Source organism: Gopherus evgoodei, chromosome 8 (genome assembly GCF_007399415.2).
Source record: "Gopherus evgoodei ecotype Sinaloan lineage chromosome 8, rGopEvg1_v1.p, whole genome shotgun sequence".
Taxonomy (NCBI): domain Eukaryota; kingdom Metazoa; phylum Chordata; order Testudines; family Testudinidae; genus Gopherus; species Gopherus evgoodei.
Genome location: NC_044329.1, coordinates 37,166,270 through 37,193,577, shown reverse-complemented (window position 1 = coordinate 37,193,577; position 27,308 = coordinate 37,166,270). Strand labels below are relative to the sequence as shown.

At 49.7% G+C, this 27,308-nt stretch overlaps 1 long non-coding RNA gene across 1 annotated transcript; it reads right to left on the bottom strand.

Annotated features, from left to right (window-relative positions):
* Positions 1-1,490: 1,490 nt before the first annotated feature.
* Positions 1,491-22,631, bottom strand: LOC115656374. Its single transcript, XR_004001645.1, has 3 exons — positions 22,505-22,631; positions 12,793-12,800; positions 1,491-1,501 (listed from the first exon to the last, which is right to left on the bottom strand). It is a non-coding gene; the product is annotated as an uncharacterized LOC115656374 (long non-coding RNA).
* Positions 22,632-27,308: the final 4,677 nt, after the last annotated feature.

Sequence of the window (27,308 nt, the reverse complement as noted above, 5' to 3'; positions counted from 1 at the left end):
GCTTGCAGCACCATTGAGAAGTACCCCTTGCGGTTTACATACTGTTTGGCAAGGTGGTCTGTTGCCAAGATAGGGATATGCGTTCTGTCTATCGCCCCACCACAGTTAGGGAACACAATGCAACAAAGCCATCCACTATGACCTGCACATTTCCAAGAGTCACTACTCTTGGTAACAGAATGTCAGTGATTGCATTGGCTGCTTGGATCACAGCAGCCCCCACAGTAGATTTGCCTACTCCAAATTGATTCCCGACTGACTGGTGGCAGTCAGGCATTGCAAGTTCCACAGGGCTATTGCCACTTGCTTCTCAACTGTCATGGCAGGTCTCATCTTGGTATTCCTGCACTTCAGGGTGGGGTAAAGCAACTCACAGAGTTCAAGGTAAGTGGCCTTACACATGCAAAAGTTTCGCAGCCACTGTGAATCATCCCATACCCGCAACACTATGCGGTCCCACCAGTCTGTGCTTGTTTGCCGGGCCTAGAATTTGCATTCCACTGTATCAGCCAGCTCCAGTGCCACCATGATGTCCCAATTGCCACAGCCCATTCTTTCAGAAACATCTGTGTCTGTGTCCATGTCTTCATCAATATCCTCCTCATGCTGGCATCTCTTAATCTGGCTCTGCACATATTCCAGGATAACGTGTGAGGTGTTTACAATACTCGCAACAGCAGCAGTGAGCTGAGCGGGCTCCATGCGTGCCATAGTATAGCATCTGCATGGGTAACCCAGGAAAAAAGGCATGAAACAATTATCTACCGTTGTTTTCAAGGAGAGAGAGAGGAAGGGAGGGGTGACTGACTACATGTACCCAAAACCACCCACAACAATGTTTTTGCCCCATCAGTCATTGGGAGCTTAACCCAGAATTCCAATGGGCAGCGGAGACTGCAGGAACTGTGGGATAGCTACCCATAGTGCACCGCTTCATAAGTCTATGTTAGCCATGGTATTGAGGACCCACTCTGCCGACTTAATGCGCTTAGTGGGGACATACACAATCAACTGTATAAAATCGATTTCTAAAAATTGACTTCTATGAAATCAACCTAATTTTGTAGTGTAGACATACCCTAAGTTACTTCAATTCCTACAGGAGCTAAAATTAAAAAGTATATTCTTCTAACGCTCCTGAATCTATCTTTCTGCTTCTTCCCCCTCCACAGTTTCTTGAGTCTACGACTCACAGTTCATATATGTTTGGCTGCTGAGTAGAATTCTACTGAACAGAATAATGGGACTAAACTCCCCAAATGGTCTCTGTTTTGTGCATATGAAAAACTTGTGTATGCTCTTTCCAGTGCTACACTAATGTGCCTTGTTATCTACCCTCAGTGATGGCATATTTTGAGACAGAGAGAAATTTTGCTTTTCCTGGTAATTTGCATTCTCCTTGTATCCATGGCTTGCCAATCCTACTGTCAGGATTCTCTTCCCAGGCAGACTGCAGAGCAAAATCAGATTAATTGTTGTTCAGTATGGGGTTAACTTTCTTCTTGTTGGACCCATACTAGGGTGGCAGTTTCCCAAAGCTGGAAATCTTAATATATGTCTTAGATACTGGAGTTATGTCTCTAATGAACACATGGAACGTTTGAAGAGAGCCATGAAACTATTCCAAGTAGGATGACAAGCTGAATAACACTCTGTGTTCAAATTTGGGTATGGACTGAAATATCAGACATAGGTACTAGGAAACAAACTAGGGTGACCAGATGTCCTGATTTTATAGGGACAGTCCTGATATCTGAGGCTTTTTCTTATATAAGTGTGTCACGGGATCTGCACAGCCCTCGTGCCTGTGTTGGCTGGTTAAAATAAAGAGTCCCCACACCTTCTTCGGTGCTTCATCCTTGTGTCTTTATTTACAGTGCAACAGTGTTATCCCCCCTTTTCCCCCCTAGTGGCTGTCCCCAGTCAGACCCTCTCAGGGTCTCCTGGCCCATGAGGCTCCTTTCTTTTGGTGAGGAGACAGAGCTGTAACCCTCCTATCCCCTCCGAAGCTAGTCTCCCCACTGAGGTTTCCCCTGGGCTTTTATAGCCTCCTCCTGTTCAGCCCAGCTGTCGCTACTTAACTCAACTCACAGCAGTGAGTCAGCCCTCGTTAGGGCTTGCAGCTGGGCTCTTTGTTGACCACCTGGGCCCCCACACCTGGCCTCTCTACCAGAAATTAGGGCCTAGCCAGCATTTTAGCAGGGCATTCAAGGGGCCTGCCACAAGGTGCCTATTACCCCCATCCCTGTCCTGATTTTTCACACTTGCTATCTGGTCACCCTGGAACAAACAGATAAGAGAAAATGGCTGTGTTTTGTCCCCCTTATCTGTGTCTGCTAAACCTGTGGTAGAATGTAACCAAGAGTGAATGCGTGTCCCAGGGAGGAAAAGTTTTCTGAATAAAATGATATAGATTTTCTCATAAGAACACAGCTTTTTAGCCTGCGATCTGGGTGACTGGTCTTTAATGCATTTTGAAGGAGTTATACCTTTTTTGGCTTTGTGAACCTTTGTGATGCGTGCTATACGCCATTTAGCTATAGATCTTGTCAAGACTTCCTTTGCTTTAATTGCCAAGTAGCAGAGAACAGAACGATGGGTTTCAGGGAGGATTTTATGCTTTTGGCATAAGTTGTGATTTCTCTTTGAACATCAAGCATGAGCCTGCTTCCTTTGCCTTTGGATGTTTAACATCTAGCAGTAGGAAGGGTAATATCGTCTCACCTAGAGAAAAAGTTTTCTGCTGAGGAGCAAAGGCTAGATCACTCCTTAAAACCATGCTGTCCTCTTTATGGAAGAGGCAGAGCTGGTCTCTGTGGACAGAGCCACTAGTTCTGTATTTCTTCCAGTAGCAATGATCACAAAGGATACTTCAGTGGAAAGGAAACAAGAGAACTGTACTTAGGATGTTGAATGATGAGCTGAAGAGGGTTCTGAGGACCAAGCTAAGGTTCCAGATGAGTTGGCTTTGACTGGTGTTTGACACTGCTTTTAAGACTCTCTTGACTGACAAATGAGACACGAGCCTTCGGGAACTGGTCTCTAGCCTAAATGATGATCCACTTGGGAGATACCGTAAGAAACATTTGATTTTTGGTGTGATTTGCTTATTTGAATGCCACTGATTGAATTGTAGCCATATCATTGAATAGGATCTACTTGCTGTGTCTTTTCTGTAGGCAAGCAGTGACTCTTCTGGAGCATCCTTTTGGGTAAACTTTCACTCTCAGCTTCCAAGTTGCTAGATAGTGTCTTCTTGGCTCTGGGTGCACACTGACTCAGTTCATCCAGTCAAGGTAGTTCTCTCCTGCCCCACTCCATTATTTCTCCTTACACTTGAGCAATCCAGTGGTGAAAAATCCATCACTCCTTTGGCATGCAGGGTCCCCCAACTTTTTCCTGGATCTCCTGGTTAAGGGCGTGTTGGGGGAAAATGGGTGGGCTTTGTTCCTAATCATAAAAAAGAAAAGGCCACTGCCATATGCCCAGATCCTAATCCCAGATTCTCCACACCCCAGACTTGTTCTCAGTGTTTTGGATTCATATTTGGGCCAGATGGGCAGAAGCCAGAAGGAATTGCCAGTGATTCAGAACAGCTTCCCCCTAGACAGAAGAGATCCAAGAACACTCAAAAGAGCAGGCTTGATATTAGCTCTTTAGCTGCTACGTTACTTCATGAGAGGAGAACTTTAGCCAGGACCTGGTATTGTGGGGTCAGAGGATGCTGCTGTAGGTGAGGTACGAGCTAGGGACAGATGTTGCATGCTGGTGTTAGAAGCAGCATCAGTTATGGGCTCTTTGGTGACTCCCGAGGTGCCAGGGGTTATGGGGTTACACCAGTAAGTGTTCTGTTTGGGGTTTCTGCCACACCACCTTGCAATGGGGTGGAGGGAACTGGATTGGGGTGGGGGTGGAGGGGGAGACCTTTATCAATCCCCCTATCTGTGTGTACTAACACAGTGTGGGGTTGGGGAAGGACTGTTGGGGAGTTGAGGGCTGCTGCTTTCTGTGCTCCAGTAGCTGCCTGGGCATATCAGCAATGGATGTTGTGGAATCTGCAGCCTCCTTAGAGCGGCAGCCATGAAAGATGATGCTTTGCATGTGGCCAGTGTGTGGTGTACATTGATCATATGCATCTATGCGGGTGATGTACAAGTCAGTTTCATTGGAGTCTCCCTGAGAGCTACATGTCTTTGGGTCTAGTCTCTAATGTTCTCTTGCTTGATTTCCAAAGAGTGCTTCCGGCCCCATAGCATTCCATCAGTGACCTCACCTATATTAGGATCCCTGGGAAGCAGCAGGTGGAATGCATGCTATGACTCCTGGGACCAGGAAATGGGCTGTCAAAGGGAGGGGTCCTACGTGATGAGTCTGGAGGACAATACATGCTGGAGTGGTTGGATAAGGCTGGGGGTGGCATTTCTTGGCTAGGGGAAGTAGCAGATGGATCCACTGGTTTTCATATGTATCGCTGCACTCTTAGTGTAGACACCTGAATCTCTATTGAAGAAAGAGAACCTTGCCTGCTCAACTCCCCAGCAGCCAAGGTCCCCTCTTGAAGAGTGGATGACCCAGGGGATGTAACTGCCCTCTACAGCTCAGTCAGCAGCCTGCTCTGATGGGGACATAAGTGAACTGTTGGTGTTATACCTAGAGCAACACAGGAGGGATAGCTCAGTGGTTTGAGCATTGGCCTGCTAAACCTGGGGTTGTGAGTTCAATTCTTGAGGGGTCATTTGGGGAACTGGGGCAAAAAATCTGGGAATTGGTCTTGCTTTAAGCAGGAGGTTGGACTAGATGACTTCCTGAGGTCCCTTTCAACCCTAATAGTCTATGATTCTAGTAGTTCTAGCATTGTCCCCTTTGTGAAAATGAGGTTAGGCAGAGGGCCTTTAAATTAAGCTCACCCCTCCATATGTAGTGACTATCATTTGTTTTCTGGTAGCACCCAAGGGTCCATTGTGCTAGGCCCTCTAAACACACATAGCAAAGAGATGGTCCCTGCCCCTGCACGTGCCATGCACTGGTGCGCTCTATGGTAATGGACATACTGGCTTAATCCCTGCCTGGCCATTGCTGGGGTGTCTTGATCCTCAGTTTTTCAGAAGGTGCATAGGGCCTGCCCTTTTCTGTGGGGCTAGCCCAAGGGCTGATGCCCTCTGACTTGCTGTCTCCTGCAGGCCAGCCAAGCATGCTGCCAGGGTTTTGGCTCTATTCTGCAAGTCTCCATTCTTTTATGCAATGTTCTCAAGTTGCCAGCTGGAGCCAGTGACTGTATTATTGAGAATCTACCTGCCTCCACCCCCGAGCTGTTCTGGGCTGCACAGATGTTCTGGCTCTGTGGGTCCAGCAGCAGGTTCCAATGCGGGCGGGTTACCTCCAGTATGAGAGAAAGTCTAGCATCATCTGTGAAACAGGGTTTTCTCCTTCTCCCTTCTGCCCATTGGGCAACTGCACTGTTCACCCTGGTCCCCATCCCTGAGTCTAACTCACTGCCTGGCCTTCGCCCTGCTCCACTACCCACCCACGCAGTCACAGCAGCAGCCACCCGTCCCAGTCAGAGATCTCTGGAAATCCCCTCGGTGATGTTTTGGGGTTCATCTAGGCCAGGAAAGGGTTCAGTCAATGTCTGCCTTGTAGCCCTGGCTGTCTTGTGTCTAAGCAGCTATAGAGTTCTGATCCCAGCAGCCTGCCAGCAACTCGTAAGCCTCACTCACACTTTGCCCACCCTGGTTACTCCATGCTGGCTGACCTTAGTACCCTGCCAGCCCTGAATTTGCCCCCAAATCGTCCTACTGCAGGGACCAGTCCCTCTCACTCAGCCCTCACAAAAAAAGTGATAGCTTCACTGTCTCTCCAGAGACAGTAAAACATTCCAACTTGTCAGCTGTCTGGCAGGAAAGCCTTTACTGATCTTACAAGTACTGATGATCTATAATGAAAGCAAAACTAGTTTATTAGCAAAAAAGCCTGGATTAACTGATACCGAGTAAAAGAGAGAAAGGTAGAGATGGCTGCAAGCAAATAAAAGTGAAAACACACATTTAAAAGACTAAAATTTATTCTAGCAAGATGTGGTCTTTGTTCAAGATAGTTTCTCTCACCCCATCATCTTTCCAGCTTTTCACTGGCCAGCCTGGCCAGGACCCTTCACAGAAATCAAATCACTTGGTTTCTTTGTCTCCTTAAAGTGAAGGATAAAGATGGAGGCTCTTGCTGTCTCGTTTATTCCCAAAGGAATTGTCTGTCCTAAAAGTCAGAAAGGCCTCCTGAGGATTCACTCTCTGGTGTGTCTCTGGCAAGACAAGAAGGCAAGGCCAACTTTAGGAAGTGCAGGGCCCAATTCGAACATTTTCGGTGGGGCCCTGGCAGGGATGACTTAAAAAAAAATGTAAAAAAAGCCTTTCATTTCTTCCATGTATTATTTACTTTCCATAACTATATAAATAATAAAATTGTATATTATGTACATTGTGTCATATATGCTGTTGATTGGTTATTAATGACCTCCTTTTCACATGTGTGGTTCCCTGCCACTCCCTGGGGGTGTTCACATGTATGGGTCCCAGCTGCTCCCTGCCCCCCTTGTTGAAGCAGGTGTGCAGGGTTACGGTCCTGGGAACTGCAGGGCACCAGTGGACATGGAGCTGGTGGGAGATAGGACAGGGGCTGACTGGTGGTAGGGTCTGGCTGCAGGCAGGGCAAGGGGTGCGGGGCTGGCTGGAGATGGGTGTGTGGGGTGGGCTGGCTTCAGGCAGGGCCGCAAGGGGGGTATGGCATGGGTTGGCAGGGCTGAGACAGAGGAGTGTGGGAGTGGCTGGCTTCAGGCAGGGGGGTGCGGCAGGGGTTGGCTGGAGACAGGGCAGGGGTGCTGGGCTGGCTGCAGGCAGGGTAGGGGGTGTGGGGCTGGTATGGGCAAGGCAGGGGATGCAGGGCTGGTGTGTGGGGGAGCTGGCTGGCATGGGCAGGGCTGTGTGGCAGGGGTTGGCTGGAGACAGGGCAGGGGGTGTGACATGGGCTGGCTGTGGGCAGGGGTGCAGGATTGGCTGCAGGCAGGAGGGGCAGGGCTGGTGCGGGCAGGGCAGGGGGTGCAGCAGAGGCAGCTTGAGGCCTGGCCCTTTAAATAGCCCCCAAGCCCCCTGCTATCCCAGGACTCTGGAGGAGCCTCTGTTTTTACCCCGCCCCAGACCTTTGAAATAGCGCAGGAGCCCTGGGGATGCAGCAGGGCTCCGGCAGCTATTTAAAGGACGGGTTGGCACAGGCAGCTGGAGCCCCAGCACTTTAAATAGCCTCTGGAGCCCCCCCACTACCCTAGGGTTCTGGGGGCTATTTAAAGGGCTCGGAGCTCCAGCTGGGAGAGCGGGGCCGCAGGGCAGTGCTTGTAGCTCACCGGTCGGGTTGCTGGGCAGCCGCGCTCTGGCTGGGTCCGCGGGGCTTGCCACGGTCTGGCTGGAGCTCTGGCAGGGGTCGCGGGTCCGCGGGGTTTGCCACGCTGCGGCTAGGGCTGCGGGGCAGGGTTTGCCGCGCTCGACTGGAGCTCTAGCCGGGAGAGCTGGGCCTTGGGGCTGTAAGGCAGCCTTGCTCTGGCAGGGTTCGAGGGACCACGGGGCTGCCACTCTCCGGCTCGAGCTCTGGCCACGGGAGCGGGGCCAGGAAGACCCCCGGAGGGACCACAGTCGGGTAAGTAAAAAAAAAATTAAAACGGCACCTAAGGCGTGGGGCCCTCTTAGGCGCAGAGCCCCATTTGGGGGAATCCAGCCAATCGGCCTAAAGCCAGCCATGGGTGCAGGAGCCAGGTTAATTCTAGAGTTCAGGCTCAGGAGAACCTCCCCCAGTTTAGCCTGATGGCTTTGTTTACAGCTAATATGTAAATTGAAATAAACCCACATTCCTTTGTGGAGGACAAACCTGTTTATCACCTTTACCTAGGCTAGGCCCTCTGGTCTTAACCATGTTCCAGTAACAGTACACAGAGCAAATGTGTTATTTCTATGCATAGCGCTATTATGTATATTTCACAGTGCTATTACTGACCAGTGTGTTAGTCAGTTTTCAAATGCCACCTCATGAGCATATTTTGTACAACTAGGGCTGCAGAAGTGTGTAGGTTGTGAACTAGGGTGACCAGATGTCACGATTTTATAGGGACAGTCCTGATTTTTGGATCTTTTTCTTATATAGGCTCCTATTACCCCCCACTCCATCACAATTTTTCACAATTGCTTTCTAGTCACACTATTGTGAACACAGGCATGCATAGGGTCACCCCTTCCCATTCCAGTATGCTATGTGCTCTCATATGTGCAGAGCTGATTACCATATGCAAATGAGTTTGGGGTGAGGCCATGCAGGACAAGACGGTTACTCACCTTTGTAAGTGTTGTTCTTCGAGATGTGTTGCTCATATCCATTCCAGTTAGGTGTGCGCGCCGCGCGTGCACGCTTGTCAGAAACTTTTTACCCTAGCAACTCCAGTGGGCCGGCAGGTGGCCCCCTAGAGTGGCGCCGCCATGGCGCTTGATATATACCCCTGCCGGCCCACCTGCTCCTCAGTTCCTTCTTGCCGGCTACTCCGACAGTGGGGAAGGAGGGCGGGTGTGGAATGGATATGAGCAACACATCTCAAAGAACAACAGTTACAAAGGTGAGTAACCGTCTTTTCTTCTTCGAGTGATTGCTCATATCCATTCCAGTTAGGTGAATCCCAAGCCTTACCTAGGCGGTGGGGTCGGAGTGAGAAGTCGCGGCATGGAGCACTGCAGACCCGAAGGCCGCGTCCTCTCTGGACTGCTGGACCAGGGCGTAGTGGGAAGCAAAGGTGTGGACCAATGACCAGGTCGCTGCCCGACAGATCTCCTGGATGGGCACACAGGCGAGGAAAGTCAGCGACGACGCTTGCGCCCTGGTAGAGTGCGCAGTCACACGGCCTGTAGGGACGTGGGCCAAGTCATAGCAGGTCCTGATACAGGACGTTACCCACGAGGATAACCTCTGCGAGGAAATGGGAAGCCCCTTCATGCGGTCCGCTACTGCCACAAAAAGCTGGGGGGATTTGCGGAACAGTTTGATTCTGTCCACATAAAATGTGAGAGCCCGACGGACGTCAAGCGAGTGGAGGTGTTGCTCCCTGCGTGAGGAATGAGGCTTTGGGAAAAAAACAGGGAGGAAGATCTCCTGATTGACGTGAAAGGCTGAGATCACTTTGGGGAGAAAGGCAGGGTGCGGTCTCAGCTGTACCTTATCTTTATGGAAGACCGTAAACGGGGGGTCTACCGTGAGGGCCCGGAGTTCCGACACCCGTCTAGCTGAGGTGATGGCTACTAAAAAGGCAGTCTTCCAAGAAAGATAGAGCAGGGAGCAAGTCGCTAACGGCTCAAAGGGGGGCCCCATTAGCCGAGCCAGAACCAGGTTGAGATCCCAGGTAGGGGCAGGGGGTCGAACCTGGGGGTAGAGACATTCTAGTCCCTTCAGGAATCTAGTCACCGTCGGGTGAGAGAAAACCGAGCGGCCATCCCCACCCGGGTGAAAGGTGGAGATAGCCGCCAGGTGAACCCGAAGGGACGATATCGCCAGGCCCTGTTGCTTGAGGGACCAAATGTAGTCCAAAATATTGGCGACCGAAACTTCCATAGGGAGGAAACCCCTCTCCGTGCACCAACAGGAGAAACGCTTCCACTTGGCCGAGTACGTCGCTCTGGTGGAAGGCTTCCTGCTGCCCAGGAGCACCTCCCGTACCGGGGTAGAGCAGCGTAATTCGGATCTGGTCAGCCACACAGGAGCCATGCTGCGAGGTGCAGTGACTGGAGGTCCGGGTGACAGAGACTGCCGTGGTCCTGGGTGATCAGGTCCGGGTGAAGGGGCAGGGGGACTGGGTTGGCTATGGCCAGATCCAGCAACATGGGGTACCAATGTTGCCTGGGCCACGCTGGAGCTATCATAATCACGCGGGCTCTATCCCTGCACACCTTCAGAAGGACCTTGTGGACCAGTGGGAACGGAGGGAACGTGTAGAACAAATGGGTCGTCCACGGGATAAGGAAGGCGTCCGCTATAGACCTGGGTTCCCGGCCCTGAAAGGAGCAGAACGCCTGGCATTTCCTGTTCCCCCTGGATGCGAAGAGGTCCACACGGGGAGAACCCCACCTCTGGAAGATCGAGAGGGCGACGTCCGGGCGAAGGGACCACTCATGTGAGAGGAAGGATCTGCTCAGGCGGTCCGCCAGCGTGTTCCGTACTCCGGGGAGGAAGAAAGCCGTGAGGTGAATGGAGTGGGCTATACAAAAGTCCCAGAGTCGCATTGCCTCGTGACATAGGGGAGAGGATCTGGTGTCGCCCTGCTTGTTGATATAGTACATGGTCGTCGTGTTGTCGGTGAATACCGCGACACAACGACCTCGAAGCTGATGACAGAATGTTTGACAAGCAAGGCAGACCGCTCTCAACTCCCGCATGTTGATGTGTAAATCCACCTCCTGTGGGGACCACAGGCCCTGTGTCCTCAGGGTTCCCAGGTGGGCCCCCCAGCCGAGATCTGAGGCATCCGTTGTTAGGGACACCGAGGGTTGGGGTGGGTGAAATGGGAGCCCCGCACACACGACGGACTGGTCTAGCCATCAGCCGAGGGAATCCAACACCCCCTGGGGGATTGTGACAAGCGTGTCTAGCGACTGTCTGGCCGGCCGGTATTGAGCGATGAGGCAAGATAGGAGGGGCCTCATGCGGAGCCGTGCATAACCTGTCACAAACGTGCAGGCCACTATGTGGCCTAACAGGGTTAGGCATGTCCTTATAGAGGTCAGGGGGGCCGCCAACAAGCGCTGAATGATGGCTGACAGCGACTGGAACCTGGGCAACGGCAGAAGGGCCCTGGCCAAGGTGGAGTCCAGGACGGCCCCAATGAACTCTACCCTCTGCGAGGGGAGCAGAGTGGACTTGTCCACGTTGATCATGAGGCCCAAGGTAGTAAAAAGGCCGGTGATCCTGCGGACGTGGCTGCAGACCTGCAGCTCTGATGTGCCCCGACTCAGCCAATCGTTGAGGTAAGGGAACACGTGAATGCGACTGCGCCGATGATGTGCGACAACGACAGCCATGCATTTGGTGAATACCCTCGGGGCCGTAGAGAGGCCAAACGGGAGGACCGCGAATTGGTAATGATGGCGGTCGACCACGAACCGAAGGAAACATCTGTGGTGTGGCCATATGAAAGTAAGCGTCCTGCATGTCGAGGGCGGCATACCAGTCTCCAGGATCCAGAGATGGGATAATGGTCCCCAGGGATACCATGCGGAACTTCAACTTCACCAGATGTTTGTTGAGTTCCCGCAGGTCGAGGATAGGTCTGAGGCCTCCCTTGGCCTTGGGGATGAGGAAGTAGCGGGAATAAAACCCCTTGCCCTTCTCATCCTCCGGAACCGCCTCTATGGCTCCTTTGTCGAGGAGCGTCTGCACCTCCTGGCGGAGGAATTCCTCGTGAGAGGGGTCCCTGAAGAGGGACGAGGGTGGGGGGCGGGAGGGAGGGAAAGACGTAAACTGCAGACGGTATCCCGTCTGCACAGTGCGTAAGACCCAGCGGTCGGATGTTATTTGGGTCCACGCCTGGTGGAAAAATGAAAGGCGGTTGGAAAATGGGGGGGAAGGATCCGTGGGGGAAACTGGTACTACGCCCTTGGGTGCACCTTCAAAATGAAGATTTGGGTCCAGGTGGGGCTATCATAACCTTAGTCCCAGATTTGGACCTTAGCGTCCAAAATATGGGGGTTAGCATGAAAACCTCCAAGCTTAGCTACCAGCTTGGACCTGGTACTTGCTGCCACCACCCAAAAAATTAGAGTGTTTTGGGGCACTCTGGTCCCCCTGAAAACCTTCCCTGGGGACCCCAAGACCCAAATCCCTTGAGTCTCACAACAAAGGGAAATAATTCTTTTTCCCTTCCCCCCTCCAGGTGCTCCTGGAGAGATACACAGACACAAGCTCTGTGAATCCAAACAGAGTGACTCCCCCTCTCCGTTCCCAGTCCTGGAAACAAAAAGCACTTTCCTCTTTACCCAGAGGAAATGCAAAATCAGGCTAGCAAATTCAACACACACAGATCTCCCCTGATTTCTTCCTCCCACCAATTCCCTGGTGAGTACAGACTCAATTTCCCTGAAGTAAAGAAAAACTCCAACAGGTCTTAAAAGAAAGCTTTATATAAAAAGAAAGAAAAATACATACAAATGGTCTCTCTGTATTAAGGTGACAAAATACAGGGTCAATTGCTTAAAAGAATATTGAATAAACAGCCTTATTCAAAAAGAATACAAATCAAAGCACTCCAGCACTTATATTCATGCAAATACCAAAGAAAAGAAACCATATAACTTACTATCTGATCTCTTTGTCCATACACTTAGAAACAGAAGATTAGAAAACAGAAACTACTTCTCCAAAGCTCAGAGAAAGCAGGCAGACAGAAAACAAAAACCTCAGACACAAAATTCCCTCCACCCAAAGTTGAAAAAATCCGGTTTCCTGATTGGTCCTCTGGTCAGGTGCTTCAGGTGAAAGAGACATTAACCCTTAGCTATCTGTTTATGACAGGGGCTTTGGAGGAGCTTTGGTTCTGCCCCCCTTGATTCCCTGACTGTCTGCGCCTGCCATTTCTGCCGCGGCGCCTACTAAGGTCTTGTCACTGGCGGAACTGGGGAAACGGTCGGTGCTGCTGCTGTTGTTGCGGCCGGAAGGGTCTGCGTTGTGTCACGGGCGTGTGCATCCCAAGGGAGCGCATGATGACCCGATTGTCCTTCAGACTTTTTAATCTGGGGTCTGTCTTCTCCGAGAACAGGCCCTGGCCTTCGAACGGGAGGTCCTGGATGGTGTATTGGAGCTCCGGCGGAAGGCCAGACACCTGAAGCCAGAAGATGCGGCGCATTGTGACCCCTGAGGCGAGGGTACGAGCGGCTGAGTCCGCTGCGTCCAAGGAGGCCTGCAACGAGGTTCTTGCGACCTTCTTGCCCTCGTCAAGAATTGCCGCAAATTCTTGACGCGCCTCCTGTGGCAACAGCTCTTTAAACTTATCCGCTGCCACCCAAGAGTTAAAGGCGTAGCGGCTAAGGAGGGCTTGTTGGTTGGAAACCCTGAGCTGAAGGGCCCCCGCCAAATAGACCTTGCGGCCGAGGAGGTCCATACGCCCGGTCTCCTTGGATTTGGGAGCTGGGGCCTCTTGTCCATGACGCTCCCTCTCGTTCACCGACTGCACCACGAGGGAGCACGGTGTTGGGTGAACATGGAGGTACTCATAGCCCTTGGAGGGGGCCATGTACTTCCGCTCCACGCCACGTGCAGTAGGGGGGATGGAGGCCGGCGATTGCCAGATCGTATTGGCGTTGGTCTGGATCGTCCGAATAAAGGGCAGGGCGACCCTGGTGGGAGCATCTGAGGAGAGGATGCTCACGACAGGATCCTCGATCTCGGAGACCTCCTCAGCTTGCAGGCTCAAGTTCTGCGCTACGCGCCTGAGGAGGTCCTGGTGTGCCCTGAGATCGAGTGGGGGAGGGCTGGTGGAAGAAGTGCCTGCCACAGCCTCATCGGGAGAAGACGATGAAGAGACTCCTGGCAAGAGAGTGTCCAGCGGGGGGTCTGTCTGAGCCCTTGCCTCTGACTCCGGAGGGAGCTCAGGGTCCTGCTGTTTTGACCTGTCCTCCCCGTCCGGAGGGGGGGGGGCGAGACAGCGATGCCTCCGGCGCCCTGTGCTCAGTCGTCGCAGGCCTAGGAGGAAGCTGTTGGGGGCCCTGGGCTTGGTGATATGCCCAGGGTGTCCAGAACCCCCACTGCTGCGATCCCTGGTCCTGTTGAGGAGGGTCTTGAAAAAGGGCCGCGTGCCTGTCTGTGCCCAGTGCATAAACACTGTCCACCTGCGACGACACAGACGGCTGTCTGGAAGGCCATGGAGGGGCCGAACGCGGCTGGTAGGAATCCCCTCGTCCTGGCGCCGAAGATGTTCTCGGTGCCGGGGACCGGTACCGGGAGTCATACCGGTGCCGGGATCGTGACCGGGGTCTGTCTTGAACTCGGTGCCGGGATCAGGACTGGTACCGGCCGCTGACTCAGTGCCGGGATCGGGACCGGGACCTGCCACCGACGCGGTGCCGGGAGGTCGACTGGGACCGGGACTTACCACCAGCTCGGTGCCGGGAGGTCGACCGGGGAGTTGATCGATGGCGAGAACGGCTCCTAGAGTCCCGGTGCCGGTATCGATGACTGGAACCAGACCGGGACTGCCTGGAGGATGACCGGTGCCGCGAGTGCGACCGGTACCGCTGAGGGGAGCGGTGCCGGGACTGCGAGCGGCGCCGGGACCTGGAGCAACCACGGTGACGGGACCTCGACAGCGAGCGTGAGTCAAGAGACGGTGCTCTCATCGTCGGCTTGCTTCTGGACACAACCCGCACCGGAGGTACCGGGGGTGGAGGCTGAGTTGGCTCAGTTAGAGTGATTAGGTCCCGTGCCGAGGCAAAGGTCTCGGGCGTCAATGGGACCAATAGCTCAACCCCAGATCTTATGGGGGAGCTAGGTGGGACCGGACTCGACGGACCCTCCGGCCCTGGCGTCGACGGGATCCCTGTCGGTAGTGCCGCGGCCGAGGCAGGTGCCGGGCTCTCCACTCGAGTCTGCCTGGATGGAGTTGCAGACTTCGAGGGCCTTGCTTCGGGACCCGGTGCCGGGGAAGGTTGGTGCCGGGGAGTCTTTCCGGTGCCGGCGTGGTCCGGTGCCGGTGTAGAGGTGACGGTCTGTGAAGCTGCCGGGTTGAGTGCCGCTTCCTTGAGGAGAGTCCTCAGTCTCTGGTCTCTCTCCTTCTTTGTCCTAGGCTTAAAAGCCTTGCAAATGCGGCACTTGTCCGAGATGTGCGATTCCCCCAGGCACTTTAGGCACGCGTCGTGGAGATCGCTGGTCGGCATCGGCTTCTTACAGGCCGTGCATTGCTTGAAGCCCGGCGAACCAGGCATGGGCCCGGTGCCGGGTGCCGGGAAGGGCTACGGCCCAAACCGGCTAACAAATATTTACGACTATTATTTACAACTATTTACAATATACTACTTAACTAACTACACTTAACAACTATTTACTACTAACTACAACTATGAACTGTACAACGAAGGAGAGCTAGGGACGTGGAAGACAGCAAAGCCGTGCTCCATAGTTCCAACGACCGACACGGCGGTAAGAAGGAACTGAGGAGCGGGTGGGCCGGCAGGGGTATATATCAAGCGCCATGGCGGCGCCACTCTAGGGGGCGACCTGCCGGCCCACTGGAGTTGCTAGGGTAAAAAGTTTCTGACGAGCGTGCACGTGCGGCGCGCACACCTAACACCATATCCATATATGAGCAATCACTCGAAGAAGAATGTATGTTGTGGGGATTTGCATATCTGGGTATGAAAATTTCACCTCCTCTCAGGAGCTCCCATGTGGGCTCTATCTCTTGCTACTGCCATGTCCCCAAACCATATTGGCCCTCTGTTAGTCCCAAGGGGGCTGCTGGGTGCTGAATGCTTCTGAAAATCTGATCCAATGAGTGTCCAGTAGTCCATGTAGATGCAGCTGATGTCTGCAAGGACTGCAGATAGGTGATTAGGAGAGTTATTGCATCCTGTCACATTGCCAGCCATACAGCATTCCCATTCTGACCTCTGGCAGGACAGCTGTGTGTGTGGCACAGACGGACAATGACCTTCTGAAACTATGGTTATCATGGCATCTGACTGGTGAGTGCTGGAGGTGATCAGCCCATGGACCAGGGCCTCTGCTCAGGATTGCACTGTGATTGGCAGGCAGTAAGAGTGAGGAATAAGGGAAATCCTTAGATTCTTTGCTATATGTAATAAACTAGACATGTTTTTTCCCCAGCCTATGTTTTCAAAGATTAACAAGCTCCTTAGGTTCTGCATTCTGTGTTTACTGTGTGAGAGCTCTGAGATTCCCAACTCTCTCCTCTGCCATAGTCCACTGGCCTTATAGGAACCCTGCTCATCAGCACAACTCCTGGCTATGCTGTTGGCTCACCTGCACTATATTCTAGCACAGGGATAGGCAGCCTATGGCACGGGTGCCGAAGGCAACACATGAGCTGATTTTCAGTGGCACTCACACTGTCTGGGTCCTGGCCACCGGTCTGGGAGGATCTGCATTTTAATTAATTTTTAAATGAAGCTTCTTAAACATTTTGAAACCTTATTTACTTTACATACAACAATAGTTTAGTAATATATTATAGACTTATAGAAAGAGACCTTCAAAAAATGTATTACTGGAGCGCGAGACCTTAAATTAGAGTGAATAAATGAAGACTCGGCACACCATTTCTGAAAGGTTGCTAACCTCTGTTCTAGCATATCCCTGGATTGAAGAGGGGAAACTGAGGGCATGGCTACACTTGCAGACGTAGAGCACTTTGAGTTAAACCTGCCTTCGGAGAGCGCAGTAGGGAGAGAGCTCCAGTCTGTCCGCACTGACAGCTGCTTGTGCACTGGTGTGGCCACGTTTGCGGCACTTGCAGCAGCATTGGGAGCGATGCATTATGGGCAGCTATCCCAGCATGCAAGTGACTGCAACATGCTTTTCAAATGGGGGTGGGTGGGGTGGAGTGTGACAGGGAGTTGTGTGTATGTGGGGGGAAAGAGAGTGGGGTTTTGGGGGGCTGAGAGCATGTCAGCATGCTGTCTTGTAAATTCAGACAGCAGCAGACATCCCCCCACCCCCGCACCTGCACACAGAGGTTAGGTGACTTGCCCAGCACCACAAAATAAGTCAGCTGGGTATAGAACTGGAGCCAAATGGAGCAGCGGGAAATAATTCTTTGTTACTGGTGTAAAGCAAGGAAAAATCAGCAAAATAAATCTACATTTTTTGGGGGTTCATAAAAGTGAAATATTTTTCGTTCTTGGTTTGGTAAGTGGGGTGGAGGCGAATTGAGCCAGAAGGCAGTGCTTTCCACATCTTCCCTCCTGCACAAGGCAACGGTAAATTGGAACACAGACCAGGAGGAGAACTGGGGTGACAAGAGTGGAAGTTGCTTTTGGAAATGCCCTGAACCTCCTGGGATCTTCCCTCTTTAATTGTTCCAGCTGCTCTCAGAATGAGTTGCAGCTAGACTGTGTTGGGTGAGCGTTTCCAGGACTGACTGCACACTTACAATTAGAAGGAAGGAAAGGATGAGGGGAAAAGCAGCTCTCTGGTCAAAATCAGACTAGAGAAAGTGAAACTTCTCCCATCTTTTGAAATGAGGTTATACAAAACTTGGAGGAAAAAGGCTTGGTACCAGAGAGGAGACAAAATCAGGCAGTTTCCTTAAGCTGCTGCTTCTTTAAAGAGAAGAACCCCACCTCCCATGGACTGGGTAGGGGACCAATCCTGCAAGGTGGCAATATGCTCAGTTCCACAGACTTAAACACTGAGCACCTCTCAGGATGAGGCCTTAAGTGCTTGGGGAAGAGGGGATTTCCTGGCCTCTGACTGCAAAGCATTAATTTGTTGTAACTAATTAGAAGTTTAAGAAGCGGGACTGCGTGAGCTAAATTCTAGCAGGAAAGAAGAGAAGATTGTGACAAGGGAATGATGGGTGCCCTAGATTTATTAGCATTCAGCTAAGGTCTCTAACTTTGTGGAAAACCCTCATCCTTAACAGACAGCAGGAGGACTGTGTGTACACTAAGGGAGGTTATGGATTAGATGGTGCATGGGAGCTTCCTAAATTTCACGTGCTCACTGTATATGGACTAATCAGGATACCCAGGGCAGAAAGACAGGTGAAGTTCAAAGGACATGTTTGTTGCTATGGTGTTCCATGAAGGAACAAAAGTGCACATGCTTGCTGCTTTGCTTGGAAGCAAGGGAGAGCCCTAATTTCCCTCCTGTCTGGTGAGCATGTTCCTGCACAGGATGCTCTGTAGCACACGCTATTGTGCACCAGACAACCCAGTGTCAGCAAAACCCGACTCAGTTTGACAGTCACTGCTCAGATTGTTCCTTTGGCTTCAGTGGCAATAGTCAGCTGCATGAGATCTGCAGGGTCACACCCGTAAAGAACATACAAACATAAGAATGGCAGTACTGGGTCAGACCAAAGGTCCATCAAGCCCAGTATCCTGTCTACCGATAGTGGCTAATGCCAGGTACCCCAGAGGGAGTGAACTTAACATGTAATGATCAAGTGATCTCTCTCCTTCCATCCATCTCCATCCTCTGAAAAACAGAGGCTAGACCCACCATTCCTTATCCATCCTGGCTAATAGCCATTAATGGACTTAACCACCATGAATTTATCTAGTTCTCTTTTAAACTCTGTGTTGTGAAAAATTGACCACATGGTTGATTTTGGATCAGACAGCCTGAGGCTCCTTTATTTTATACGAGCATATACTGCACGGAGAGTCAGCATGGCCCCATGCAAGGTGGCAAGTTGCTCTGCCCTCCTTAAATTTTAGCTAGCTTATAAAGATTAAAACTACAGACAAATTACACATACTTCCATATTAATTACCTTATTTGGAATACATTACTTTCCAACTGTTGTTATAAAGTTCATTAACAATCATTAGCTTCACTCGCTCTTGTGCATTGAACCTAGCAGGTTTAGGACTGGGCAGGCAATGATAAATGCATCCATTACAACAGCAACAATAACATAACCCCATACCAAATAATATTAATAAAAGCAATAACGTTCCTATGTCAATAAAGCGATGGGGTTGAGATTACTAAATGGTTTTAGTCACAACACACAAAGCATCATATTTAGTACATAAAATATACACCCTATAGGCTGTGTGAAAAGCATTCTTTTCAATTTGGTATGTATTCAGGAGTATGTGAATTTGCCCTTGAAGTTCAGAATTTTTCTGTACTTCTGGTAAGACTGCAAGCAAATTCTGGAACCAGTCAGGCACTAGGGTAGTCCAATTAAAAGGTATCTGAGGCTGAAGGGCTGATTGCAAAAAAATTTTCGGTAGGCCAACACATGATATGATTGCCTGCAGCAGTGGGTGAGATTAAAATGCATGTCTTGTAATATTGTGACCTCTACAAGCACACAACTGTCATTAGCTCTGAATAGTAGTGTCCTGTCAGGATACTTTCTTGTCCTATACTTTCTCACCAAACGCTGTCATTACATATGACATTTCCTGGCTTCAGTTTACGTACACACTGAAGCTGTGGGAGTTCTAATAGCGAGAGTGTCCAGTGGTTTCCTATCCCAATCCAAATATTGGTTGTTATTTTAGAAGCACTGACTATGAATTGGCTAGGCATATCAGGTGGCTTGATTTCCCAAATGTCTCAGTGAATCACACAATTCCACATACAGTTTTGCCATGGACCCGATAGGATTTGGTACATGGGGGCCCACATCCCTTTGATTGGTACATAGGCTTGGAAGGAGCACTGTAACTGTCCACACCTCCACCCAGAAATCTCCAAGTATGCCTCCATGGTCACAGATTAGATGGTATTCATGAAGGGTCTGTAAGGGCAGTGGGCCAGGCCTGGTAACATGTCAAGTCCCATTGCAATGCCTTCCCAGCATCAGTGATATTTAATAGCATCTCCGTCAGCAACTTCTGGGTTAGAGAACTAAGGGCTGAAATAACGTGCAATTCTCCTACTCCAGCCTGCACCTGAGTTAACTCTGCTACAGAAAGGAGACCAGAGGCCTTTTCCAATTGGCCTAATTTCTTTTCTTATGCTGTTGGCTTATGTGTATATTCCAAATTGCAGCTGCACCATTAGCCCCAACCTACAAGTGTTCAGCCAAGTTTTTCTTTCTTTCTAGCAGAAACCCAGTTCTTTTGCTGTACTAGCCGAATGGCAGCTCCTTTAGAGCAATTTGGATATGTGGAGGTAATTTGAAAACTGAATAAGGACAGTGTGAATTTAATGGTCCCTAATGTAGCATTAATTACAGTTTATCGGTGTCCCAACACATTTTTTCTTTGTGAAGTATTATACCACATCTGTTGGCCATACACCTTCGCAAAGGGGCATTAATATTAATGGTATAATATATGCAATATGGTACAGGATAAATCATTAGTCACGGGAATAATTTTCAGTACAGGTAAAACTTCCAGTGGCTAAGATTTAGAAAAATATTACTTTTCCATCCCCACCCTAAGTTCGTTAAGCAGGAAAGGCTGAGGAACATTATAAGTTTCATTTTCAGGTAGTTTTGGCTAGCTTCTGCAAGCTATTCTTCGAGATTTCGTAGTCTTAATTCACTTAGCTGTCCGTCAGTGAGGCAGCAAGAGAGAGGTTACTAGCACAATCACCTTGCTTGCCTGGAGGCTTTATTATGTCCTCAGGTGGAGAGGTTGTTTTCTTGGCAAGATTCAAAGGTACAGTGGGTCTGTCAGCAGACAAAGGAGGAGGTTGCCAGCTCTTTTACCTTGTCCTTCTCTCCTGCTGTCCAGAAGGAGCAACAACGCCAGAAGGAAAGATAGACCAATCATCAGTCAGAGAGCCGTTACAGTGAGAAACATGGGCAGGTAGTCAATTCTAGGCACTTCACAGTGGTGTTGATTGTTAAGAGGATTTGACAAGGGTCTTTCAGCATGGGGCCAGAGAGGTTCCTTGCTGGTGGACCTCCATGTAGACCCAGGCTTCTGGTTTCAGCGAGTGGCAGAGCTATTGTATATAAAAAGATCCTGGCAATAATTAAGCATTGTGTTATTTGTTAAATGAATGTCCATATGAGTCAGGGCCAGCAGGGCACTGTTGGTAGTTGCATTGGGTGCCCTGGTAGAAATTTTATGAAGGCTGAGTCCGGTCTCTCGATTGGGAGTGGTGTTCAAAGGGCATTTGGCCATATTAGATCTGTGCAGGTGCACATAAATCTTTTATAATCTGCCCAGGTATGCCAAATTATTCAGAATTCGTAAGCAAAAGTTTAACAGTTTTGGCATCTGCCTTTTTGCAAGGAAATACATTACTAAAACTAACACATACTTACAATTGCACCATTTAAACATTTGAATAAAATCTGAATATTTACAAAAGGTCTCCAGGGAGGGGGATATGCTGCCTGCCTAACCTTGACAGCTTTACCAACATTATGCTGCTGGCAGCAGTGTTGAGCCACAGAGGAAAAGTCTTATTTACCTGCAGCAATTAACACTCCCTTTGCTCACACATGCCACCCGTGTGATGCACGTGAGCAAATAGGACCAGAGCACCTGAGGCGCAACCAGGCGGCCGTCCAGGGAGCACCAAAGGTGATCAGGGTATAAGGTGTACCCAGCAAGAACAATCTGTGGCTTTTTCAGTTGGTATCAGTTTTTCCTATTTTTTTTGAAAGACAAAGAGCACATCTCTACCTCTTTGGGGTTGGTAGATTATTGCTTAAAATATTTCTCTTTACAAATACCCTTGCTGATTGAGGCAAAACTGAGGAATTACTCAAATTACTCTCCATATTTTCCTGTAATTGTTTTATAGGCAGGTCAGGTTTTAATGGCTTCTGACTTTAACTTCTGGTTTCAAACATATGTTGATTTGAAAGGAAAACACAATCCACTTTGGCTTCCCTTTGTCAACGTGACTGTTGATTGCTCGGAGTCACCATAAGGCTTAGTGTGGGACGCTGAGGGTATGGCTACACTTGCAGCAGTACAGAGCTGGGAGTTACAGCTGTCTTCATACAGCTGTGTAGGGAAAGCACTGCAGTGTGGCCACACTGACAGCTACCAGCGCTGCAGTGTGGCCACATCTGCAGCATTTGCAGCGCTGTTGGGAGTGGCTGAACAGGCATTCTGGGATACCTCCGAACAGACCTGGAGGCCAATTACAGCGCTTTTGGTGGCCACGCTGGCGGAGCAGCGCTGCATCACCAGCGCTGCAATTGTTATACCCCAGGCGGAGCAGGAGTACAGCCAGCGCTGCAGCCAGGGAGATGCAGCACTGTATGTGCCTTGCAAGTGTGGATGGTGAGTAAGTGCAGCCTGTAAACCCAGCACCAGCGCTGCAACTCTCCAGTGTAGCCAAGCCTGATTAGAGCTTCTATCTGCTATTGGTTACGAAAACAGATTTAAAATCTTTTACCATTCTCCTGGCCTTGACTGCCCTGCTGCAGCCACAACTTTGGTTTTTATATTAAAAAACAATCATTTAAATCTTGTAACACATCAAGTTACCTTAAGGATTAAATACTAAATACCAAAATTAAGCAACACCAGTTTCTTTTTGTTTGGCAAAAGTATTTCTTGGTTTTACAACTCCAAACCACCAATTTATTTTAAACTTAAAAAACAAAGATTGTACGCACCAGGAGTGTTCTTTAGCAAATTTGACTAACTTTTTCATAGTCAAATGATTTTACTTAAATAATCTTTTGCCTGGATTATTTACAGACATTCCCAAAGGAATGACTGCAAAGAAACCAAGATTTTTCTTTTCATAACACCTTCTTTTAACATTTGGACATAGTTTTACTGCTTAATTCCCTCCAATAACTACAGAGTTAACTCCTCACTTTCTCTCTTTTAACTTCCTCAAACTGCGGTTGCCTGCTTGTTTGGGCCCGATCCTTTTTTCTTGCTGCATTATTTCTTTCCATGGGCACAGGCATTGTTTCACTACCAATTCAGCAAGGAGGATGGGCTTTTTGACTAACCTCCCTTTTATTTATTTATACACACCTATTTACATACATACATTACATCTAGATGCATCTTATTTAATAATAACCTTTTCTCTATGTCTGAATTTAATACAATCTTCCCTTGAGGCGGTAATAACCTCTCAGCACTGGTGCATTGTAAGAAAGAATAGTAGCAAGGCTACGGACAACAGGAAAGATAGGGAGAACAGCATTAACAGCACAGTAAAATAGGGAAGTCACATTACTGACCATAGGAATAATGACTTCTTGTTGAATTAAGGAGGTAATTACAGGTTAAATTCCTTCCTGGGTCTAATTTGAGAGAGGGTCCACTGCACTTTGGGAAGTGGTCTTGCTGGGCTTAAGTGAATCTTATGGGTTGGCAGACCCAATGCACCCAACCCGGTTGGCATGATAGGCTCACAAGGCCCACGGGGAGGGAGAGACCTTAACCAGCACCTGTTATAGTCCTAGGGCTGGTCTACACTACGGGGGAAAAATCGATCTTAGATACGCAACTTCAGCTACGTGAATAACGTAGCTGAAGTCGAAGTATCTAAGATCGAATTACTCACCGTCCTCACGGAGCGGGATTGATGTCCGCGGCTCCCCCTGTCAGATTCCGCACCTCCGTTCGGGTTGGTGGAGTTCCGGAATCCATATAAGCGCATTCGGGGATCGATATATCGGTCTAGATGAGAAGCGATATATCAATCCCCGAGCAATCAATTGCTACCCGCTGATACGGCGGGGGGTGGTGAAGATGTACCCAAAGTCTTCACATGAAAGATTTAAAAGGAGAGAGAATGGCTGTAACACAGTTTGCTTGTAATCTTTGGGTCAAATCTTCTGCAGGCATAACTTCATTGACTCAGCGGAGTTACGCCAGAAGAGAATTCAGCCCATATTCCCTTTCTCTTTATTGGTCTAAAATAATGAGACTTTTCCCTGCGATGAATGTTTTTCTGGTGTTGTCAGAGATTGTTTCTGGAAAGCAAAGCTTTGTTAATGAGTTATGATTAAATCACAACAGCAAAATTAAAGAGGTGAATTCTTGAAAAGCTGAAACCCAAGAGTGCGTATGTTTCCTGCTGCAGTGTAAAAGGATGGGATGCTTATGTGGCTAGTTACTCTATGTTTCCTGAGGCCATCTTTCCCAAGTCTTAAATGTGGCAATTGGGAGTAGTTGTGACTCTTAATTCCTGGAAAGGAGGAGAAGTTTGATTGCTTGTGTCAGGAACCAGGTCCTTCAGCGGTGCCTGCCCAGCCATCAGAGAGCCAATGAGTGCAGCTGGGCCACAGCAGAACCACCTGATTGACTTAGGCCTAGTCTACACTACGCGTTTAAACCGATTTTAGCAGCGTTCAACTGATTTAACGCTGTACCCATCCACACTACAAGGCCCTTTATATCTATAAAAAGGGCTCTTTAAATCGGTTTCTGTACTCCTCCCTGATGAGAGGAGTAGCACTAAAATCGGTATTAGCATATTGGATTAGGGTTAGTGTGGCTGCAAATCGCCAGTATTGGCCTCTGGGTGGTATCCCACAGTGCACCACTGTGACCACTCTGGACAGCAATCTCAACTCGGATGCAGTGGCCAGGTAAACAGGAAAAGCCCCGCAAAATTTTGATTTTCATTTCCTGTTTGCTCAGCGTGGAGCTCTGATCAGCACGGGTGGCAATGCAGTCCCAAATCCAAAAAGAGCTCCAGCATGGACCATACGGGAGATACTGGATCTGATCGCTGTATGGGGAAACAAATCTGTTCTATCAGAGCTCCGTTACAGAAGACGAAATGCCAAAGCATTTGAAAAAAAATCTACAGGCTACACAGTGCTGCTTGACAAGAGTAACGGGAAGCCAGAGACTCAAATGGATGCTCATGGAGGGAGGGAGGGGTACGGAGGACCAGCTATCCCACAGTCCCCAGCAGTCTCCGAAAAGTATTTGCATTCTTGGCTGAGCTCCCAATGCCTGTAGGTTCAAACACATTGTCCGGCGTGGTTCAGGGACTAGCTCGTCAATGTACCCCCTCCCCGCCACCACGTGAAAGAAAAGGGAAAAAAATCATTTCTTGACTTTTTTTAATGTCACCCTATGTCTACTGAATGCTGCTGGTAGACGCGATGCTGCGGCAGTAAAGAGCACTATCTGCTCCTCTTCCCTCCCCGGTGGCAGATGGTACATGCTTGATAACTGCTGAGTACCCCTGGCTGGCCTCAAGGGTGCCTGGGTAAAAATAGGAATGATTCCTCGTCATTCCCAGTAGATGGGACAGAACGGCTGGTAACCGTCTTCATCATAGCCACTGGGGGCTGAGCTCCATCAGCCCCCTCCCTTTCCTGTGTAAAGAAAAGATTCTGTACTGCCTGGACTATCATAGCAGCGGCATGCTGGGCTCCTCTCCCCTGCACCACTTAATGTCCTGCCTGGACTGTCATAGCACCGGGAGGCTGCCTCCCCCTCATTTTATCTCACTAACAAGTCACTGTTTCTTATTCCCGCATTCTTTATAATTCATGACACAAATGGGGGGGGGGACACTGCTATGGTAGCCCAGGAAGGTTGGGGGAGGAGGAAAGCAAAGCGTGGGGTTGTTGCAGGGGCACCCCTCGTGAATGGCATGTAGCTCATCATTTCTGTGGGATCTGACACAGAGCAGCTATGCTCTCTGATACACTGCTTCTCTAGTACATTTACCCCATATTCTAGACAGGACTGACTCTATTTTTAGAAACCATAAAGGAGGGATTGACTTGGGGAGTTCTTCCTAGTTTTGCTTTTGCACCCCTGGCCGATCTCAGCCAGGGGAACCCATGATAGCAGCAGACAGCACAGAAGGACAGATAACCATCATCTCGTTGCTAAATTACGCTGGTAGCAGACAGTACAGAACAACTGATAACTGTCTCTGCTATCATGCAAAAGCAAATGAATGCTGCTGTGTAGCTCTGGAGTATCGCCTCTGTCTGCGGCATCCAGTACACATACGGTGACTGTAAAAAAAAAGCTGATGGGCTCCATGGTTGCTATGCTATGGCGTCTGCCAAGGCAATCCAGGGAAAAAGGGCGCGAAATGATTGTCTGCCGTTGCTTTCCCGGAGGAAGGAATGACTGACGACATTTACCCAGAACCACCCACGACAATGATTTTTGCCCCATCAACCACTGGGCTCTCAACCCAGAATTCTAAGGGGCGGGGGAGACTGCGGGAACTATGGGATAGCTACGGAATAGCTACCCACAGTGCAACGCTCCGGAAATCGACGCTAGCCTCGGACCATGGACGCACACCACCGAATTAATGTGCTTAGTGTGGCTGCGTGCACTCGACTTTATACAATCTGTTTTATAAAACCGGTTTATGTAAAATTGGAATTATCCCATAGTGTAGACGTACCCTAAGTCAGTCAGGTGCCTTGCTCTTAAGCCCTGCAGCTGCAGAGGGTCAGTGGCTGCTCAATGCACATGCCCATGGCTTATCTGCCTCCCTGTGCTTGCCTCACTCCAAGCCCTGCTCCTGCTCCAACCTAGACCATGCTCTGCACCCAGGTTTGTTCCAGTCCTGTCCCAGCCTCACTCTTGCCTTTGAACCAGTCCTGCTCTTGCCTTCCCTTATTCCAGGTAATGCCGTTCTGACCCTTGGCTCTGACTGCTGGCTCCAGCTCGGTCTCAATGATTGGCTCTGGCATTTGGAGTCTGACCTTGGTTCTGACCTTCAGCTTCGATCCCTGGCTCTGTCTGTGCCTTGGTGTTGGGCTCTGATATTTAGTCTGTGACTGCTATGACCACCTATGACCTGATCTCCTGACAGTTTGAGCTGCTCCTAAAAGGAGAGGATCATTCAGGGGGGAGGGATAGCTCAGTGGCTTGAGTATTAGCCTGCTAAACCCAGGGTTGTGAGTTCAGTCCTTGAGGTAGGCCATTTAGGGATCGGGGGCAAAAATCTGTCTGGGGATGAGTCCTGCTTTGAGCAGGGGGTTGGACTAGATGAACTCCTGAGGTCCCTTCCAACCCTTATATTCTATGATTCTAAGTCTGGTTCCATAAGCATGGATCCCAACAAGACCAATGTCTCGTGCTGTACAGAAGTGGCCCTGCAAGCACAAAGCCATAGCACTTGCCACCCCAAACCTGATCCCCTGGTGAACTGAAGAGTTCACTGCTGGATAAATTCCATGAGGAGATCAAGGATGAGTTGGCATGGATGCAGCCCCTGCCTGGCCTGGACAATTTCGTCAAATGCATCAAGATTGACAACTGTCTGATGGAGGGCTGCCAAGAGCAGTGCTCAGTCTCTCATGCCCCTCCGGTCATCCAGGACGTGCAGGGAAATGAGGCATTTGGTAACTAGAGAAGCAACCAGCCTGGACTTCTAAGAAGTCACATAAGCCTTGGTTCCTCTCTTCACAGGAATATTGAATTCCCTACCAGAAGAGAGCCTTACTACAGAACATGCATGGAGCAGAGTAGAGTGAGAATTAAAGGGTAATGTCTGTCAACTTGGCTTTGATCCCCAAAACTATATAACCAATACAATCAAATCAACAATCTTTGATCTGTAAGAGGGCACAATCCTAAGGCCCCAGTATCCTATCTTCTCAGAGCACATCCTAAAGATTCTTTTTTATTATTTGTATTTTAGTAGCACCTAGAGGACCCATGGTGTTA